A 20938-nucleotide genomic window follows, 5' to 3' on the forward strand; every position below is an offset into this window, starting at 1 on the left:
AGTACAAATACACAAGATGCACAGAGGAAAGCTGTATTCACTCCATTTTACATCCAGGCACAGGAAAACCAAGTGACTCATCCATTGTCACTGAAGGAATGGAATTCAACTCAGATATATTTAACTCTGTGACTGAGCTTTGTCTGCTCATTTGCATCTGTCCATTTGTAATCTTTTCCTTCACATTAGTCAGCATTTGAGCTATGGGAATTTGAGATCTCTTGATGAAAAAGTTGGCAAAGTAAAAACATATTCTTATGCTACAGAGGAAACATAGATTTATCAAAGGGGTAGAAAGCATTACATGCAGATTATTCAGGAGTTATAAGCATTTCTCACATTTCCTGTTGATTCAACTTTTGAGAAGCCAGTGAACTTATCTTTGTGGGTAATGCCACATGCAAAGGACTTACATGAGCTGAAACTTTAATAAAGTTTCCAAAGGGATGAATCCACTCCCCTTTTGACCCTAAAAATATCTGTAACCTAACAACTACACAAAACAATAGTGAAGTGTGACTAAATCTGAATGGCAATGTACCGCTGACAAGCTCTGACCATTAACATTTTTCTTTCTGTTTAACTCAGCAGGCGAAAGGCAGCTAACAGAAGCCGTCTGCTGTTATGAGCACTCAGAAGCATTTCATTGTGAGCACGCAAAAGAAAATGACTGCAATTCTCTCTCAGAATGCTACTTTTCAGGTTTTTATTATTTCTTTACAGATTAATTGTGGATAAATGCAAGCAGCATATTTAGAAACAGGACACTTTCTTCTGTTGGGATCTTTGGAGCCTGCAACCCAAGCAGGTGAAACAATTGAGACATACAAGGCCAACATCTGTTGTGCAATTGTACTAATATGATTAGTTTTGCCATGGTGTTACTAAAAGAAGAATGTAGTCCTTTTATAGCTTAATTGATCACATGTAGATGTTTGGTGAAGTCTGAATGCAATTGGAAAGTTTCTTCAGGGGTCAACAGTGAGTCCCCCTCACAGTAGTACGTAGCCTCATTATTAACTGATGTGCTGAACTGCCTTAGGCTTCAGCAGGGTGTGGGGAGGCACCAAATTCAGCTCTTCTCCTTTCTGGGGGAAATTACCAGCTACTCTGTTCTCACGTAAGTGGTGTGTCCTGCTTTGCTTGCAGGACAAGGAGCCCTACTCAGTTCTCTGCAACAAGACTTGTAGGTGCCTATATTCAGGAGCTGATTCATGGCATGGATGGAAGGATGGATGGATGGATGGATGGATGGATGGACAGAAGAACCTGGGTACTGTCTTGAATACAAACCTCTGTTTCAGAGAGAGCCCTCTGTTTAACATGTCCAATTGGTTACTCTGTGTGGCTTCCTGCTGCTAGCACTGGTTGCTTTGATTGCCATTCTCAGACATCTACCTTGGCCCACCAGGTACCAGCAGCCTTCACACTTAACATTCAATTGTGGATTCAATCAAGATCTGAGAATTCTTTCTGTGGCTTGATCTCCTGTAATCTATGAGACAGTGGTTGGTTATTACTTTCCTCTGTAATATAACACAATCTGTCAACAAGAACTACTATCAACCAAATAATAAAGGGACATTTTTAAAAATATTGCTACACATTTCTCTGTCTACAGGTATAACAAGAATCAGATTAGACCAACCCTTTGGCTGCTGTAAATCAATGTTACTATTGAAATTGGTGCAGAATCCCCTCTGATGAAAACCTGGCTGGTAAGATCAATTAAAGCAATTATCTTAGGAGAGAAATAAAGATTTTAAAGCAATGTCCAGTTATAAGAAAGCCTCTTCTTGTAAATGTCATGTTGTAATTCTAAGGATTATTACTGAAGGGTTCCATGGTACTTAAATATAAAGGGGCGCTTTTAAGTACAAAATTTAAATAAAGAAAAGCAAAGCCCATGCTCAGTGAATTATGAAGAGTCCGTGAAGGGTGGTAAGTGTGAGAATCCAGTCCCTGCTCATAGAAAGAGCCCTACTGTATGTTCCTACAAATATTGATGTTTGAAATCCAAAGCACATGTGATGCATTAGTGTGAAACAGCGATTACATACATGCTGCTCTCTGCCCTGCAGTTCAGGAAAAGTCCTTATGTAATGAAGAACTGAAAGACTTATGAGGGAATCCAATAGACTGTTATCGTGTAAAAATACCAGTGCTCTCCAAAGTCAACTCACAGTTCCTCAAATGTATGCCAGTATGTGTTTTGTTTTCCAATAGGCCTGAGAGAGAAGGAGCTCCATTCATGTCAGACCCTGTTAATCTCATACCTCCAGCTCAGTCTGGGTGAATGGAACAGTGACTTGGGAAACCACTGCTTTTCTTTCCAGTCAATTCTCAAACACATAAAACGTACCACAGGAGATCCAAACACACTCAAACAATAACAGGCAATTTTGCCAATTACAGAAACTACTTATGGGCAATAAGAAGGGAACTTTTCATCCAACTCTGATTTTGGGTATTGGAAAATTAAGAATGATTTCTTGACATTTCCTTCAGCTGCTTCTATCAATAGCCTTCTGAATCCTGACAGTTTTCATCATACATTATCCAAATGACTGGAGCAATTCTGGATTTAAGGATTTAAGAATTTAAGAACAAAAACTCAAGCAAAATGTAACAAGAGACCGCTGAAGCTGTATAGTCCCAACATGTTAAAGATGAAAATTATTTTATTTAATGGACATCCAAAGAGTGGGACCAAGCCCAGAGTTTTTCATAGGTCAAACTCCGAGTTCAAGATAAGATCTTTCAAACTAAGCAAAACTCCCATTAACTTAATGGCAACTCAAGTACAGTTGTGACTGCCTAAGAAGTGTTTAATAAAAGCTACTAATCTAATACATTCTTCAGATCTAGAAAATGCTTACTTGCAAGACTTTGGGATTGTTTTACCCATCATGACTACATGCTAAAATCCCACTAACCCTAAAGAATATTACCGCTATAGAAATAATACCTCTGCTTTTCAGAATTTCTCAGGAATTGTATGCAAATCCTTTGTTCTGATTCAGATTCCAGTAAGACTTGATTGGTATTGTCTCCTGCAAACTTTAATACAGTATATAAAATTGTGCCATCAATATGACAGAGTGTTATAATTCACTGTTTATCTAACCAAGCTAGCAGCACTATCTATGCTTCTAGACCACCTATGCCTCAGTAATATGGTGCTGGTATGGAAAAGCCATTGGACAGCTGGGATAATGTGGCCTCTGACTCATACAGAGATGGGAATATGGAATTAAAAAGCAAGAGTCCTTTATATTCCATTCGAATAGATTGAGTGTGCTTTCATTGAAGAGTCAGTTTGGAAACGAATCTCTCTTCATTTCCAAATGGCTTTTGTGACGGCTGGTATATTACATGTAGATCAACAGGACATTGCTAAGTCACAATGCTCCCGCAGCAGCAGCTGCTTGATCACATATTTTTTACAAGAGAAAGGGGCAATCTATGTTACTGTTGCATCCAAGGAGCAGAATAAGTATGCCATGTTGGAAGACATCAAGACTTACACAGGTAAAAGCTTCGAGAAATAAGTCCTGGCTTTTGTTCTGTTTACCCACAGGCCTTCCATTTCCTCAAGACTGATCTTTATGGCAGTTTGTAAATTTGATTAGCTGTCCAAAGAAAAGATTTTTTTTAACTCATGCAAATTGTGTAAAAATACAAAATGCAGGCTCACAGAATCCATTCAGTAAATTCTCCTATTGGAATAAAATTGGTATTCTGTAATTTTACCATATATATATATATATATATATATATACACTTTATTTTTTTGTAGAGCAAAATTTATTGTCCCTTCAATTGCCACTACGTAAAAATATCAAGTACTTGTATGCTGGAGCTCTGTGGAAAATTGGTTTGGTATAAAAAAGTACTGGAACATAACTGTGCATGTTAAAAGAACTGGGGAAAAAAATATGTTATATACAATATAAATTATTGTATTGACATGGGACTCTCCAGGTAAGATTATACAACTTCTTTACTCAAGAGGTCACAGTTATCTTAAAGTCCCATCTGGGGCTCCACAGAAATCACAGTACTTCTGGTCATGCTTGAAGTACTGTATGCCAATAAAGAATGCAAGAAAGGAATGATCAGAGCAGAAAGTAAGCAGCTTTGCTTTGACAGGAAAAGGCAATTGTAAATTGAAGAGAACTTGCTATTACAGTTGGCTTATTTTACAAAGCACAAGAATTTCATATTCTTCATAATTTGCCCTGGATGTTCACATTCATCTAACTGTTTCTGCAAACCTAGTAAACTTTCAGTCTCCACAACATCTGTGCCAATGAGTTCTTCAGATCAATCATCTGCTATGTAATTTTTACTGTGTTGACTCTTGATCCCTGCTTTCAAAGAAGTGTCCAATATATTTTCACTAACTTCTTCCCTAAACTTTTCCCAGGCCTTTCCTTGCTCAATGCCTCTTGAAGTTTACAAGTCTGAGATCTTACAGTTACACCTAGCTGGTTTTTGGTAGCTCAGCCCGAGTTTGCAGAAGTTCCTTTTCTGGTTTGTTGTGTGTGTTACTTGTCTGCCAAAATAAAAATGAATCATGAACAAAAATTAATCATGTGTCAGTCTGTGTCCAAGCCTGCGTTAATTTACAGGCAGTGGGTCACTTCAGAGCTGGAATAAGAACTAATATATAGCTTATGTGGACAACTGGGTCAAAGTCCTGCCCAAAGCTAGCATGACACTCTAGACATAGTCCAGACTCTCCATATATAAAATAACTCCTGCCTTATAAGAATAATTATTTCCAAAAATATATTTCAATTACAAACACTTGCAAATAAAGCATGAAAGGAGATAATCAGAAAAAATAGAACATGCTTTCCAAAAAGCTTTTTGCAAGTTTCTTACCAATCTAGTACCAGAAGAAAGTGCAAAAAACACCTGGGAGATTGGGAAACGGTAAAGAAGAAAGAGCTCTGAACACATAACTAAAGACAGAGAGACAGACATACTTCTAGAAGCATCAGGCAGGAAAATAGTGATGGGGAGAAGTACTTTAGCAAAGCAAGGGACAAGAAGGGAAGCAACAAGACTGGGCCACCAAGATGAGACTGTTTTGTGAGTTGGAGAACATAAATGGAGTGGGACCATTCTGACAGAAACTTGACATTTCTCAAGTGTGGAAGCTATTTGTGGACTTAAAGAATACCTGTTTCTGAGTTGGAATTGGGAAATATTTGTGTTATGAAACCTTTCATGTTCTTTCTCTTTTGCCTTCTGCAAAGTCCCATCAGGGCACTTCTTCCCCTCAGCACCAGGATAACATTCTGCATGACACCTGCCATTTTCTGTAGACAGGCATCACTTACGTGTCTCGCTTGACTCTGACCCACAGCCCTCAGGTCTAGACCATTATTCTCCAATCTACAGCAAAGGGGTATTGAGTGAGTGCTTGGTGACCTATATTTTAATAATAGGCAGAGGTTTCTACTGTGGCCAGTACAATACAGGCTTTTGAGGAGGCTCACTGCCTCCCTACCATGCTCACCCTACAGTAACAGGAACTGCTCCAGCCTTATTGCTGCTACTGTCATCAGCTGCTCTAGGTGGGTGGCCCTAAAACTTCCAGGGACCTGGTGTCTGTAGCTAGGGAAAGCTTAGGTCTCCTAGCTACAGTATTGAAGGCTTTTAGTTGCATTATAGCTGACAGGAGAACTTCCTGCTCTGGCTACTGCAAGATGGGCTGAACATCCTTCTGCCCCTTACAAGACATGGAGACAATTGCAGTGCACTGGGCAGCTCACCAGTCAAGGAGTTTTAAAGCCAGGATCTGAGTGGGAGCTGACAGAAGTGGAAGGAAGGTTTGTGTGATTATTAGGATTATTAGAGCCTGCCCCTTCTGAATCTATGCACGTGCCTAAGAAAACTCTGCCATCTGTACCTTAAGCTCACAGGAGATAAGCAGAGGAAGAAGGGGTTTTATCACATGTGCTGCAAAGCCTTTGTAAAGAATGAAAACAAACTGTGATGCTGACTTCATCTATGAAAAACAGCAAGGTCTCAGCCATGCCAATATTTTGTCAAAAAATATTGAATCAATTAGTGACCGTAACGTTTTCTAATGGCTTCCAAACAGCAAAACAGACTTCGGCATAAATAAAAATCCTCTTTCTTTATTAAATCCTTATATGAGAAGTTTCAGAGCTGAAGGAATTCTTAGGATCAGAGTCATCAGGCTGGACCTCTGCAGCAGGAGAAACTTTGGTAGCAGATGGGGCACAAAATACAAAATTGCCACTCCACAATTCAGGTCTCACCTTAAGGCAAACTGGAGTTGCTAAATGGGTATCAGTGAGGCTTCACTTATGGAAAGTGGATGAATGTTCACACTTGGTACAGTAACTGTACCGATCAGGATTTTGTCCCCCAGCCCTGCAAGGTAAGTTTTCAGGGGTCTCTAATTTGTCTTCAGTCTTCCTTTGTCATTCAAAACACAAAAAATTATGAAGTAATTCATATGGTGATTTGATCTTCTGACCTGATTTCCAACCAACTTTCTTCCATCTTGAAAGTAGCACTCACTGGCCTCCACAGTGTTAATCGTCTCTCCAAGTATATTTTAGGTTTGTTAATTCTGGGGAGTCCATTCAGGACAATAAATATATAATAGTCTGTCTTCTTTCTTCCACCCTAACACCTATACAGAAGACAACTTCCTTCCAGATTCAGTTATTCAATTGTATGGATGTCCCCTCTCAAGAAAACAGATATCCTTCTTCTAAAATTACAGCTCAGGTACTCTTCAGTCCCTCTAAACTTTTCTCTCACTTCGGTGGTTTTTTATCTCCAGCTTTTGCAAGGCCTGCAATCCCAGCTGAGGAAATAGCTCATCTTGAAATGAACCTCATATTTTGGATATAGGACAGGATAGATATCTAGAGAAAAAGCTACACCCACAATGAGTACAGCTGGAGCATGGGAGATTTAATTTGCACTTCTAAAATATTCTGAAATATCCAAACAAAAACAATATTTCAAAGCAGGTTTTTTTACTCTAAGCTGTACGAGGTGACAAGTACCAAATGTCTTACAGCCATTAGGCATATCAATACCTAATATTTTTTTGGATGCTTACAGGACTTTGCTAAAACTAGCTGTTAGAAAAGAAATTTCACATGCTAAATGTCTGCCAGAGGATTATTATTTCAAATTTCAAAAAGATTAGAAGTTTCCAATGATGGAGTTAGTGAGAGATATTGTTTTGTGCATGTTAAATATATTCTCACAACTCTTTTTTCAGAAGGTTCTGCTGAAAATAGATTTGAAATACACTGAATATCTCACGTCAGAGATGAGCCTTATCTTTCTCCCTAAAACCAACTGAAAGTTGGCCAAATCCAAAGTTGTTGAAGGAAAAATGAATGTTTGCTTATACACAATAATGATGTAGAGCTACGGTGAGTATATTTCAAATGAGGGATTCAGGGGCTGGCCAAAATTGCTGGTTTAGTGTACTGGCTAAAACATCAAATCTGAGATTAAGGCAAACATTCCCCTTTTATCTACAGAGCTTAATTGTGCCCAGATGTCACGGGACATAGATTCATAGAATTATAAAACTATTGAATCATTTAGGTTGAAAAAGACCTCAAAGATCAGCAAGTCCAATCATACACCTAAATCTGCCAGTTCCAACTCTAAATGTCCCTAAACTGCCACATCCACACATGAAAAGAGCCTGACTTGAACAAAAAGAGAAAATCATGCATGGAACTAGAAATATCCCAAGAGACAAGGGCATGAGGAGCATGAAGAGGAAATGTGATGATGATGATGGAGATGATGATGATGACAACAATGGTATGGGAAAGGCAAGTCAGAGAAAATCTGACTCTTGGAGTGATAAACAAGCAAGAAGTACCTGTAATCAAATTTTCCACAAATCACTGCTCCTTTCATGTCAGCAAGCATCCTCAAACTGCTCTGGCTGTTTGGTGGATGGAGCTTTGGGCATTACTGGTTTGTTTTGTTCAGGTTTTGTCCTTGTAACCTTTGTTTTAAAAAATTGCCAAAGACATTTGGAAAAAGATTACATATCGTCTCCAGGGGCTGCAGAGCCAACTGTCATGGAAGAACACTGAGGCTTGGCTCAGACCTCTGCTTGCCTACCTCTGTCTTGCTTTGCTGGGTGCTCCTAGAGCTGCTTTCAGGAATGAGATCAGTATTTCCCTGAAGGAACTGGAATAACGAGCACAACAATGAAAATTCCAGTAAACAACATGCAGCTGGCTTCAACTGTGTTGACACCTAAATTTTAAATTAAAGAATAGCAAACTTGGCCAGGTAAAAGATTCTCCTCTTTCCCCTGCTAAATGCTGTAGGAGTGCTATACATGTAAGAGGCCACAGAATCCAAGATTCAAATAGAATCCAAGATACTTAAATCAGTTGTTTCTAATTGTTCTATTGATGCCTCAGATATCTAAGGATCTGTTGCATGTTTTAGCTTAAAAAAAAGTAGTATTACACTCCCAAGAGTTATGGTTTTTTTCTTTAAGGTGTGTTTATCTTCTGTTTTCTGTTCCATGGAGCTCTGGTATTCCTGACCTCTTCATTTTATGACACCTTTATGGTCAAATCATAAGCATTTGCTGTGGCAGTGTCCTAGCACACATACTGCCCTGCACTCACATACGGTCAGCTTGAACCCTGGATATGCAGATACTTGATCTGTTTTCTAGAAACTTGTTACTTGGATAAGATTCTGACAAACTGGAATGTCGGCCCAGGTTTTTTTGGCAGAGTGCCTCCGTTTTCTGTATCCGTAAGAGGCCTTACTTTCCCAAGCTCCTTGTCCCACTGGTAGTTTTATAAAACAGCTCAGCATGTCCCTGGAAGTCCACAAAGCCTTCTTCATTCATAAACAAGTTGCTTGCAAGCCCATGAACAGAATGGCTCTATCCGTGACGTCTGATTGACCTTCAAGAACTGCACACATGACAGAAAAAATAATAATAATAAAAAAGGGGGCAGAAAGTTTAAGGAAATAGACAAATGAAGAACAAGGGACCCATCAGTGTGTTAGTAATGTGGTGAATGCTAGAATTAAAGATATAAATATCATGATGGGCTGTATTTGCATTGCCACAGTCTGTTTAAAAGAAAGAACCCCAGAGCTAGGAACCGATGCCTCCTGCATCCCTAATGGCTTCTATATAAAAATTGTCATTTTCTTTGTATGACTAAAATAAAGAGCATCGGCAAAATAAGCTTTCCCTTCCTACATATTTCTTTTAATGACTCTACTGCTGATAGAAGATGCCAGTTTAACAAGTCTGAAGACAGAAGCTTTCTGTCTGCAGAATAGGTACAAGACAAGCCGTGGCAGGGAGAGGGTCTCTGCCACACACACAGCTCCCTCAGACCATCAAGACCACCCCAAGAGGGAAAGGAGCATTCAGTCCTTGCCCTCCTTACTGACAGCAGCAGCCTGGGAGCCAATCAGTGCCCTTTGCCAGAGAAGTTTCAGGCAGTTTTCAGAAGTCTGAGCACTTGTCACTAGCGTGAAGTTAACAGTTCGTTTAGCTTCATTTTCTACTGGGTGCTACTGACAGCTGCTCCTGAGAATGCACAGTATGTCATTACTGGTCTCTACCATATGGCTCATTCACGCATTTGCCATTTCTAGTTATTCCATTAGTTACCATTCCCTGTCATCTCCCTGTTTTATCCTCTCTGGTAAGCTTGCTTGCTCTCTGACTCCTTCATAGTGAAATTTTTGTCCCTTTTCCTTCCCAGCTGGCACTTTTCTTATATTCCAGTTGCTGCCTTTCCAGTGGAATCTCAACAGAGCAGCAAGGACTTTCTTGGCTTTAAGCAGCTAACAGCTGACCATCACCCTCTTTATTCTTCACTGAATTCCATGCCCACACATTTCTAACTGTACATTTGGAAAGTCAGACCTTCTAATTTCTTTCACCTCTGCAGTGCAAAGCTTCTCATGGCAGAGGGTAACTCAGCCACCTCCCAGGTACCTCCTTAGTGATACTGAGTATAGGAGAAGAGAGATACATGTTTTCTCTCCCACATGATCTCATTTGTTACAGTGACAGAAATTATGCTATTATATTATATTATATTTCATTTTAGTGCCAAATCCCAGCACAAAGTAACATGGTGGCTTAACAGACCAGCAGTGGAACAGAGTTCAGTTCAGACTAAGGGTGAACACAAGCCAGAATCAGGGGCTAGCCCTAGGTGGCCTTATCATATATATTAACTTCTGCACCAGATGCTGAGTTTCCAACTGACTAAGAAAACAGCATCATTTTAGGTAGCAGAACTGATAGTTCTCCATCAAGATGCCTGCCAGTAAATTAGTCATGGAAACTAAACCAGGCTTTATTAGTCTAGAAGTAGTCACTCCAGTTTAAGACTAAGCGATGCTGGCAAGGCTCTGTAGAGGAAATGCTGGCAATTTCCTAAACTGTGAGTGCTCTGTGGGTAAACAAGAACTTTCATCTTTAGGAAAGTGAATCCAAGGTATCTCAGCAGTGTGCTCATCACAGTAAGATTGCCTTGCAGGCTCTAAAGGCTATAGGCAAGGTCAGGTAGCAAGTCAGTGAAACTGAGGCTGGTGGATACCTCACAATGACTCAGAACATGGTCTTCTTTGGTGCTTTGCCAGCCTGGTCTCTAGAACTATAGGCACAATAAATTTCCCTAAATTGCCCTTGAGGCAAACTTGCTGCTACTGACATTAAGGCAGTGTGTGGCTTGTCTGAGAGGGCTAACACACACCTGAGTGTGTTCTTTGGTGCTACTCTCAACAGTCTTATTCCATGCTACTACTTTCACCTACCCTGCAACAGGGGGGCCACATCTAAACTGCTCATTGCAAACTGCTGGCTCCTGAACCACTCATAAACTGTGTAGGACAACTCCATGTGATGGAAGCTAAACTATGCCAAGAACTTTTCTAAAAATCCACTAGCACAGAGAACAGTTCTGGTGTGGAGGAACACTTCCTGGTAATGTTTACAAGTAGATGAAGCCTTCGGGGACCCTTTTTATTGCTATCTTCGCTGGGCTCAGGCACCATTAGTAAAAATGGCAACATCTGAAAGTTTTCCAACTGTAGACATGGCTCCCAAGTATTTGAACATATTCTCTTTACTGTTAACAGAGAATTCTATAAGAGATAAGAGTATCATCATTTTCAGGCTACAGTTAAAGGAAACAACCAGGTGTTTATCCCAATCCTTGTGTCCTTGGCTCAAGACTAATTAGCTTTATGCAGGTGCTCATAAGTAACTTATCTTTGTTTACAGACATTGGTATTTTATCAATAAAAATTAATTAAGACAATTTCAACCAAAAAATACTAATTTTTTTAATTTTAGCAGACTTATTTTCTCTGAATCTCTATTAACATTGATGGGATTTTTGAATGCAAGCTGAAGGCAGCGGTTTAGAACAGGAAACATAACAACAGACCTTTAGTGAGGAAAAGAAAATATCCCATTTTGGGATGAATCAGAATATTTCACAAATTCATTTATATTTGCACTGGAACAAAATTTAAATATTCAAAGATGTACAGAAAATGGAAGCACTAAGGCAGCGGCATGAACAAAGAATATTGTTGGAAGCTGGAAAATGGACAAAGAATAAATTTGCAAAGGAAGCAATAATGGATCATCAGTATCTGCAGATCTTAAGGAGGTTCTCACAGAGTAAGAGAAAGAAATTGATTTAGTCTTGGCCCTTCTCTAGATGAAAGTATAATATGATGGTATATTACAATGGGTTCGTCTCTCTCTGATTGCAGATCATGTTTTGATGTTCAGATCTGGTAAAGACCAGAATTCAGGCAAACTCCTATTTTGAGAATGGCTTCATATTCTGAAAGTCCAGATGCAGCAATTATTGTATTGTTGACTGAATGGGGAGGTCCCAGAAATCCATCAGCCAGTCTCCTGGCTTCTCTGATGTCAAAAAGAAACCTCTGGACATCATCTGTTCGGTTTAGAAAAGGTGTCATGGCACTAGCTCCCCACAGAAAGCACAGCAATATTTCAAACAGAATCATTACCCTCAAGAGTGCTTATGAAAACAAAACTCATTGGGTTTTTCCTGCATTTTATTTTATTTTATTTCATTTCATTTCCCTTCAATAAAACAATTTTTCCTTTTTTCAGAAATCAATCACACCAAACTTCAAAAAAGTCTTGGTAACTATTAATTGCAGGCACATTTGGTGATATTCTCATGGCTTCTAATCATCCAGTAGAGACAATAATGCCTTATCATTGGTACCTAAGAAATTGAATTGATTTTCACTACTATCCCTTCAATGTCACATAGAAGAAATGCAAATGAAGCCTGGTCTAATTGTTTGACTCCACACTGATGCTGACAGCATCGCATCCAGACATAAACTGGAATTCCCAGGAACTCTGTTTCTTCTATCAATAGATGACAATTGCAAGCTCCCAGACACATGGAAGAGTCACCGTCTTGGATATCACAAAGTTAAAAGTCTTGGAAAGGGACTTTAAACACTTTTGTTTGTGCAAGACACTGGAGAATATCACACATAGTCTCAAAAGCCATCTAAGTTCTGGAGTATCTTAACTGCATATAGAACAAGCTGGTAGGTGAACAGCTACTCATAGTCAGAACACCAGTATTTTAACTATTCTTTCCACTCATCATTTTATACACTCCTCTTCTGCTAATTGTGGTTGGAAAAACTAAGTTGCTGCAATTCCCAGTGTTAGTTTTATACTTGGCTGAAGTCTGCTTTGTAGCTTCTTGGCATTTTTTACTATAACAGGGAGTGTGGCTCAGAGTATAATTTAGGTGACCATGTAATGGGCAGTGTTAATATGGAGGTGGAGAAGATCACCTACACACCTAGTGTAGCAACTTTTATTACCTGCTGTACCACTCAAAAAAACTCATTCTTTCCAACCTTACAGAAAACAATCAGAGGTTTTATATTCATTCTACAGGCATCTGTTGGTTGCAGTGATCCATCACCCACTGCCTCAGAGTCACTGATTTTTATACTCTTGTCTTAAGAGTGTCAAAAAATGCTATGCAGTTCCATATGTAATGAAAGAGGCAAAGACTGTGCTCGATTTCTGTATCAGATTTTTACCATCTCAGTTTGTGGTGATGCACTAAAACTGTTCCCCAAAAGCACTGGAAAGAAGGAGTCTATGTTCTTCGGGAATGTGCCTAAACTGAAATGTTTGAGACCTCAGCAAGCACTCTGACATGGTCACAATTTTCCATTTGTGTATTTGTGGAGCAGAACAAGTACATTACTACATCCAAGTCAGAACACAAAGAGAACTGTCTTAAAGGTCTTTTTCTACCTAAATGAATCTATGATTCTACCTTAATGAGAATTTCAAGACTCATTAAGGCAAGATTTTATGAACATCTTAAATTACTATATTTGGTAAGAACTTCGGTTTTCCAACTATAAAGTGAGTTGTTTTGCTTTAATTTTTATTTTTCTTATTTAATAACCAAACATATTTCAATTACTTTCTATTGTTCAGTTCTCTTTCTAAAACCTGGGGTTTGACCTGTTGGAACCACCTTAGCTGTTTGGGAACAAAGACCAGACATACATCTGTTTTTCCCAGGTGTTCAGCAGTAAGAACCCTACAATTTTTAGCAGATTCAGCATTAGCTTCCTAACTCTCTGATGTTTTCTAACAGGGGTTATGCATACATCTGCTCATATGTTAACTTCCTATCTCTCCTTCTCTAACCCCCTTCCTCCCTCTCCTGGACAATCAGGAAAAAAAATACAAAGGTCATGAACCTAACTGCAAGCATCTCTTCCTGCTTCTTGTGCGGTTTTCACCCTGACCTTGATACTCTTTGTTTCCCTAGTGGCGCCTCATGAACCCCTTTGTGCTTCCTTAAGAACAGGAACAGCAGAAAGAGGGAAAGAAACTCTGGCAATCAGAAACATACCCTGAGATTTCCTGCTTCTAAAGCCTATTGCAAAGAGGCTGCTGTTTCTCAGTTAACAGAGAGTAAAACAAGAGAAAAGTAATGAGGTTAGCAAATTGAGGACAAATTGAATAAAAGGAGGCCAAATTCATCCCTGATGTATTTTATTTGAGGGTAACAGATGGATACATTTATCTTGGTATTTTTAACTGTTTTTTAAGTACACAAGTGAGAATTGGGGGTTCTGTTGTTTTGGTGGTGGGTTTTTTTCTTAACCATGCATCATTTGGTATTTGCAACCTAAACTACTCATTAATTTTCTGTAACTAAATATTGCTAATATATTCATGTAAGCAATATGATAGAGGTAGGAAACAACATGATTAAATGGCTGAGTTACTCTCACCGTAGAATGAAACTCACTGAATGAGTTTGATTGAGAATGAGAATGATCTGATACAGGTCATTTTTGTCCTCTGTGCCTTTGGATATCATTAGTCTCTAGATCATTCCCTCAACACAAGTTCTTCAATCCAGATACCATCTCTTCACTATGCTTAAGTAGTTATTTTTAATCCTTACTGACTTGGCGTAAGTGAATATTTATTACAGTGAAATGTTTTCATGGCTGGATTACCACAGAACTACAACAAGGATTCTTCCACAGTATTCAGGTGCAAAAAAGTGCTATGTACTACATTCAGTGCTAAGAGGTGTTGACAACACTTTCACCTAACAGATTTACTTGGCCTTGGGGGGAGAAACATTTTTGGCATGAAATTGTTTCCAGTGAATAAAATACTAATTTTCATTAACCTCATTTAAACTGTATATTTACTATTACATAAGTCACATGCAAATGAAAAGCCCTAAATCAGGTGTGGAACATACTTGTAGACAAACACTTCTTGGTAATAAATTCATACGAAGCAGCAATTGCCCTGCTGTGGCCTAGGTGGAGCATTTGCAAGTGCTGCACAAAGAACTGGCTATTCACATGGTTCTGGCACTCCTTCCTAGTTTCCTGCTGCTAAATTACATTAAGAGACTCAAAACATACTTTCTTAATATCCCTGCCCCCTGCAGGGAATTACTGTGGTTGCCACAAGAAAGTTACTTGATCATGATGGGGCAGGAAAAGGGCTTGGTACAATCCTGAACAAGTGATCCATGTAACCATCTCTGGGGTCCCAATTCAGCCTGCTGTCTCTACTCAGCAAAATACATGGCCCCTCTATTTTACTTACATAAGAGGTTAGGTAAGATGGACTGCTATGAGAACTAGCACGTTTTTAATTTTCCCAGTGATGTCAGTGGAGCATTGGAGGTTACCACAGGCTGTACAACTGGGGTTATAGACAGTAAGCTTTGCAGAGCATTGACTGCTTTTATGATTTTCTTCTTCTAAAATACTTCTTATCACTAGGGGCTGAGTATAAACCATGACTCCGACAGTGCTACTGTAATATAGCATGACATTGGCATAGAAATACAGACATATTAGAAGATGAAAAGAGAAAGCCACAGTATTCCAACAGTTTCATCATTGAACTGTTGTGATGCCAGCCAGTGAACTGACATGTCGTTCAAATTAAGTCATTTCTCTGTTTCTGGGTCCCAGCTTATCCGTGTCCAGTTTTCATACTCAACATTCTTAAAATCTGTTGGTTTCAATTCATGGAAGTACATGCAGAAAAACTGACTCAGAAAGTGCTACTCAGTGAGTTAAAACATGAAAATGTGGCTATATCCTTGTTTCTGAAATTGCTGATCATATATTTTACCTCTGAAATGCGCACTGCTGAAAGAATATTAATTGAAAATTCTGAGTAAATAATACCCAAGCCTCTGTTTGGGTTATGTTTCCTGACTTAAATGCACTTGCCAAATTGTCATATTTCACTAAATATAAACCAGCAACTTTAAATCCATAGACTCATATCACAAGCCAGGAATTTTGCTTAGTGATGTCCATAGCAATTCCCAAAACTCTGATTCTCTTAACTGTTGGAAATGGCATCTTTTGATCAGGTGGATCAAGTTTTTCTTTGGACAAATCTTAATTTCTATCTTAATTAAAATTTTCTTAATTTAAATATCTTAATTTAAATAATATAGCCTTACATGCCATAGATTGGTCAATGGAACTAAGTCAATTTATAATTATTGAGGACTTTATCAAGCAAAATGTCTTCAGGGATTGCAGGTGTGTGCTTGTATAAATAGACATATTTCTTGCAATAAAATGCCTGGGAAGTCTGATATAGGGTAATGATGTTCCTAAAGATTGTCTTCTGAAAACATGGAGGACACTCAATCTGTGCTACTGCCATCTGAGCTTTTAACTGCAGCAGCTACTGCTCTGTCAGTAACAACAGTGCGGGAATACAAAGGGCAAAAATGTGAGTTTTCAACCTTTGACCTGTCTGTGCTCTCTCAAATTATCTTTGCCCCAGTAACTTACATTGATCTCTACTGGTAGAAGCTCCTGAGCATTTTGTACATCTCAGTACAGAATTTGCACAGATTATCCTTCCCACTGTATCTCAAGTCAGATGTGAACAAGTCAAAGCAACTACCTCTGTTTTGCCCAGAGTCAGAACTGCTCCTTGCAAATCTCTCTACGGTGGCTCTTCTAGTTGCTAACTTGTATAAACAGACCATGTTTTGCACAAATTCCCGTGTGTTCTGGGACTTAGGCTGTCAGACTTGAGCATGCTTTTCATGTTCGTGGTGTCCTTTTTATTTTTTTCCATGTCTTTTACCAAGTACGATATTGCCTGACAGAGACGAGGAATAGAATATTCTAATCCCATTCAGTTACTTTTATCTGATAGAGAGAACAAGCATATGCTTTTCACAGATGCATCTAGACAAAAACAAAGGAGTTACTCAGAGGCTGGCTCAGGGGTTGACATAGCACCTCTCATATTGCTGCTATTGGATTCGGGCAAAGATGTAGAATAGCCAATACCTGCAGCATATTGTGACAAATCCCAAGGTTTCTCCTCAGCTCTGACAGTGCTTGATTCTAGGTTTCTGAAGTGGTTTCAGGGAATTCAAATCTGCCTATTTGTAAAATATATCCATTGATATTTACTTACATTACAGGTAAGTATGGCACATGGTACAATGCTTAATTGACTAACATTTGGAAAATGCTTTGAGGTCCTTGATTTATAAGCAAATTTGATGCTTCTAACTGAGTGTAGCTGCAACCTACCAACCTGTCTTTGGACCAAACTCAAGATAAACCAGGCTACTAGCTGCTAGGACATGCATTTGCTGGTCTCCAGCAAATTTCTGTTGTTCAGACTCCTCTGTCTTGGGTCTGAGTCTCCTCACTGTTGCTACATTCTCTGCAATGGGGACCACAGAAATGAGGTGCAGGAGGGTTTGCACTGGGCCTATACATGATGAGTACTCCCCACACGATTTAAAAACAGTAATAAGGTCTGTGTTCCTGCTCTGTTGTACAAGCAGAACATAATGAGGAAAAAAGGAGTTGGGTCCTAATCTGATTTTGAAATTAATTTAAACACCCCTTTCTTCTGAAATCCTTTATTCAAGCTCTCATGTTTTCATATATCAGAAGAACAAAAATGATTAAAACACTTTGTAAATTATGCTCAGCTGGAAGTTTTTCAAATCAAAGGCATCTTTTGGACTTAATCAAAAAGCAAGGTACCCCTACATGAGATTTAGCAACATCTAGATATTGACTTGTCTATTAACAACAGATTGCCATATGCCTATGGAGCTGAAAGCCAGATTTCTCAGTTTGGCTTCATCAAGGTACTGTGTCATAGAATGTGGGGAGCCTGATATTAATATACTAAGGATCACTATTACTGTGACAGAATCAGCAGCTTTATTGAAAGCACCTACTCTGGTTGCAGAGAGTTGACTCTAAGCATTCATTTACACACATTCTGGTATCTGTACGTGGAGGGCCTCATGCAAATCATCAGGGCTGGGCTCTAAAGAGCTAATTTCGCCTTGATTAGGATGAGGTCTGTTTTACAGAGTTTTACAGTGCAGTGCCAAATTTTCAGATTTTGAAGATGTGTGTGTGTGTGAGACAAAACAAGACACTATCTCTGATTGACTTGACCTGGTACTCTGATACAGATACATATGATTGTGCACATAGAAAGCCATGAATTTCCGCATATAAATATAAATCTTACATGACTATATATGTATTATTTATCTTAAGTTCAAGAAAAAGTACCTTTACTCACAGGGAAGCTAATAAAGAAGGGAAAAAATACTTTTTGATGACATTTTTATATGACTAAAGCTTGTTAATTAATGAAAAGGCCTTTTCATGAAAAGTTTATTCCTGATAAATGAGATGCTGCTTTCTGTATGAAAAGTTATACAATTACTTTTGTGTGTCATAATTCGTGGGAGAGATATATCAGGAAATCTAAAATAAACTACTCATCCCTTTCTGTCCAAGCATGCATGGTGTGTTGCTCCTTGTCATGTGAATGAAAAGAAGCTGTATCAGTGTGCAGCCTGCTCAGTTCATCCTGAATACAGCTGCAGCTGGCCAGGGATTGCACAGTACTTTGTAAGAGAGTGATAATTTGTAGCTGGAATTCTATGGTTGCTTTATGTAGGAAGTTGGGCGAGATAAATACAGTGATTGCTTCTAACTTTTAAAAAACTAAAAACAACACCCCAGGAGTTCATATTTCTCAGCTTCTAAATTAAGACATGGCAGCACAAAGAAGGAAGGTCATTATACTCATGCAACAGGCCTGCAGGAGATGGCTAAATAAAATCTCATTGTCATGATTCCTATCTGCCAAATCTTGCACCTTGTTTCTTTCAAAGCAAAGTATTATAAAAGTAACAATTTTTCATACAGGGAACAATTGTGTTTACAACAGCTCATCCCAAGTCACATGCTTGATTTTCTCTATTTACCAAGCTTCAGACGCTGCCATCATCACTGCTGATCCAGCATACTTCTATACAATGCCAGTCCAACCTTTCGCACTAGTTATAAACAGAAAGACTGTGTCTTCATAGGAGTTAACTCTAATAGCAAAGGTGCAATGCCCTGTACCCTCTGCCTTTGGTGGTCTCATTGTGGCAATTCCTCCATCATTTTACAGTCAAAAGGACAAGTAACTATGCTGGCCTTTCACAGGAACTTCCATGCAAAGATCCAAACCCACTGTTGAGAAAGTATAAGTCTTTAGGAATTCTATCCTGGAATACAGTGATGCTCAGTTAAGTGACAGAATCATGACTTTAGCTGAGTTGTTCCATGCACTACGCAGAGCACAGTCTTGATCTAAAACTCACTGCCCTGGTTCCTGTGTTTGAGACAAGGTAGGTGGATGAAAATGACTCAGGGCTGGCATAAATGTTGGGACTATTTGATCCCATATGACTTCTGCTAAACAATGCCTAACTTTTCAGTATTGTTCTGCAAATGGTTCAGTATCACTCTGAGTCTCACTTCAGAGCTAACAAAGTCATCTGCCTCTTGCAAGAGGGATATGATGGGAGGAGAGGACAAGGTCTCTGGTGGAGGCTGACTCACAGTCTAAGCACTGGCAGAAAAAAAATTGCCTTAATGATTTTGACAGCCTGTTGTTGAACCAAACATCTTGTTCCAATAAGATGCTTTGCATCTATCGATAGACAGTAACTGTGTGCTCACAGCTGAAATGTAGGTTATTCTGTAATGTATAGTACCCTTATCCAGACAGAGATAACATCATTTTGCTTACCATACATGCCTCTAGAGATGAAAAACAATCTGAGTCTCCACAGCACATTCCAGCATTGCTGCTTTTTTAGAAAGAACTTTCCTCTTCCTCTCCAACTTCAGCTTGGTACCTATATAGCATAGGCATTGTGCCCTGAAAATATAAAACAAAACAAACTTTGAAGTTCCTTTAAGCTAACATAACTATTTCATCCTTCTAGCACATGCCTGTGTGTAGATTCCCATTCTGCAACTGATATTTATTGATCTACATTCATATGATCCAAGAAAAGCTTGACTGCATTGCCTTGTGGTAAAATTATAAGGGGAAAAACTGGAGCGTGGGGGAGAAGGAAGGAGGAAAGCCAAGCTTTTATAACTCTTTGTAAACCTAGTTTATGTGAGCCTAGCCAACCCAGGGTCTAAATGATCTGTTACACTTAAGAACTGGATGTGAAAGGCAGCACTGTTGCTGAGCTGCTGGTGCCCCACAGAATCAAAATATTTCTGCTGAGCTACAATTTAAACAGTCATATTCCAAATATGGGAAGCAACCCCTGTGAGGAAGTATGTTTTCCTTCTCAAAGCACTTTACCTTCAGTGAGTAAACGTTCCTAAGTATAATAATAAAAGCACTAAAGTTTATGTGCATTTTTATTTTGTGCTAATAGAGCAATCAAAAATGCACATTGTCCCAACTTTGCATTGGGAAAGAGATTTCAATGTTTTCCTGTAGATATAGGTCTGATCAGCATATCCCTATCTGTCAAGAGAATAGAGACCTCTCCTGCCTTTTTGCTTTCATTAACATAATAATTATTATGGGTTCTCAGTCATGATCAGTTTCTGCTTAAATTATCAGATTGCAATTCCCCAATACTGTGCCTTGCTCTGGCACAAAACTCCAAGGAATCATCTACCAGCTGAACACCTTCTACCTGTCACTTGTTCCTCTGCCTGCCTCTCACATATAGGCTGTAGTTCTCCTTCTCCTCAGACTGAAAAATCAATCTGAGTAAAATAAGATTTCCCAAAACATGAAACCACATTTAGATCCAGACTCCCCATCTTCTTCCTCCTCCTCCACCCCATATAATGAGAGCATCTGTGAATCTGGCAGGTAATAAAACCATACTGTTAGAAAACTGTAGGCTTTCTGACAGTAGTGAATAGACCCCAGAAGAATAAAAAGACTTGTACCAACAATCAGGTGAGGTGTCCAAAGAAATGAACATCATGATTGTGAGCA

The 20938-nt window shown here is 39.0% G+C and overlaps 1 protein-coding gene across 1 annotated transcript in view; it reads right to left on the minus strand.

Annotated features, from left to right (window-relative positions):
* The window catches only part of MAPK8 (mitogen-activated protein kinase 8), a 182595-nt gene extending 162770 nt beyond the window's left edge, over nt 1–19825 (minus strand). The window contains exon 1 of the mRNA XM_032116222.1: nt 19712–19825. The gene's annotated coding sequence lies outside the window, so the exon portion shown is untranslated. The remainder of the gene's footprint in view (nt 1–19711) is intronic.
* Nucleotides 19826–20938: the final 1113 nt, after the last annotated feature.

Source organism: Corvus moneduloides, chromosome 8 (assembly GCF_009650955.1).
Source record: "Corvus moneduloides isolate bCorMon1 chromosome 8, bCorMon1.pri, whole genome shotgun sequence".
In the NCBI taxonomy this organism is placed as follows: Eukaryota; Metazoa; Chordata; class Aves; order Passeriformes; family Corvidae; genus Corvus; species Corvus moneduloides.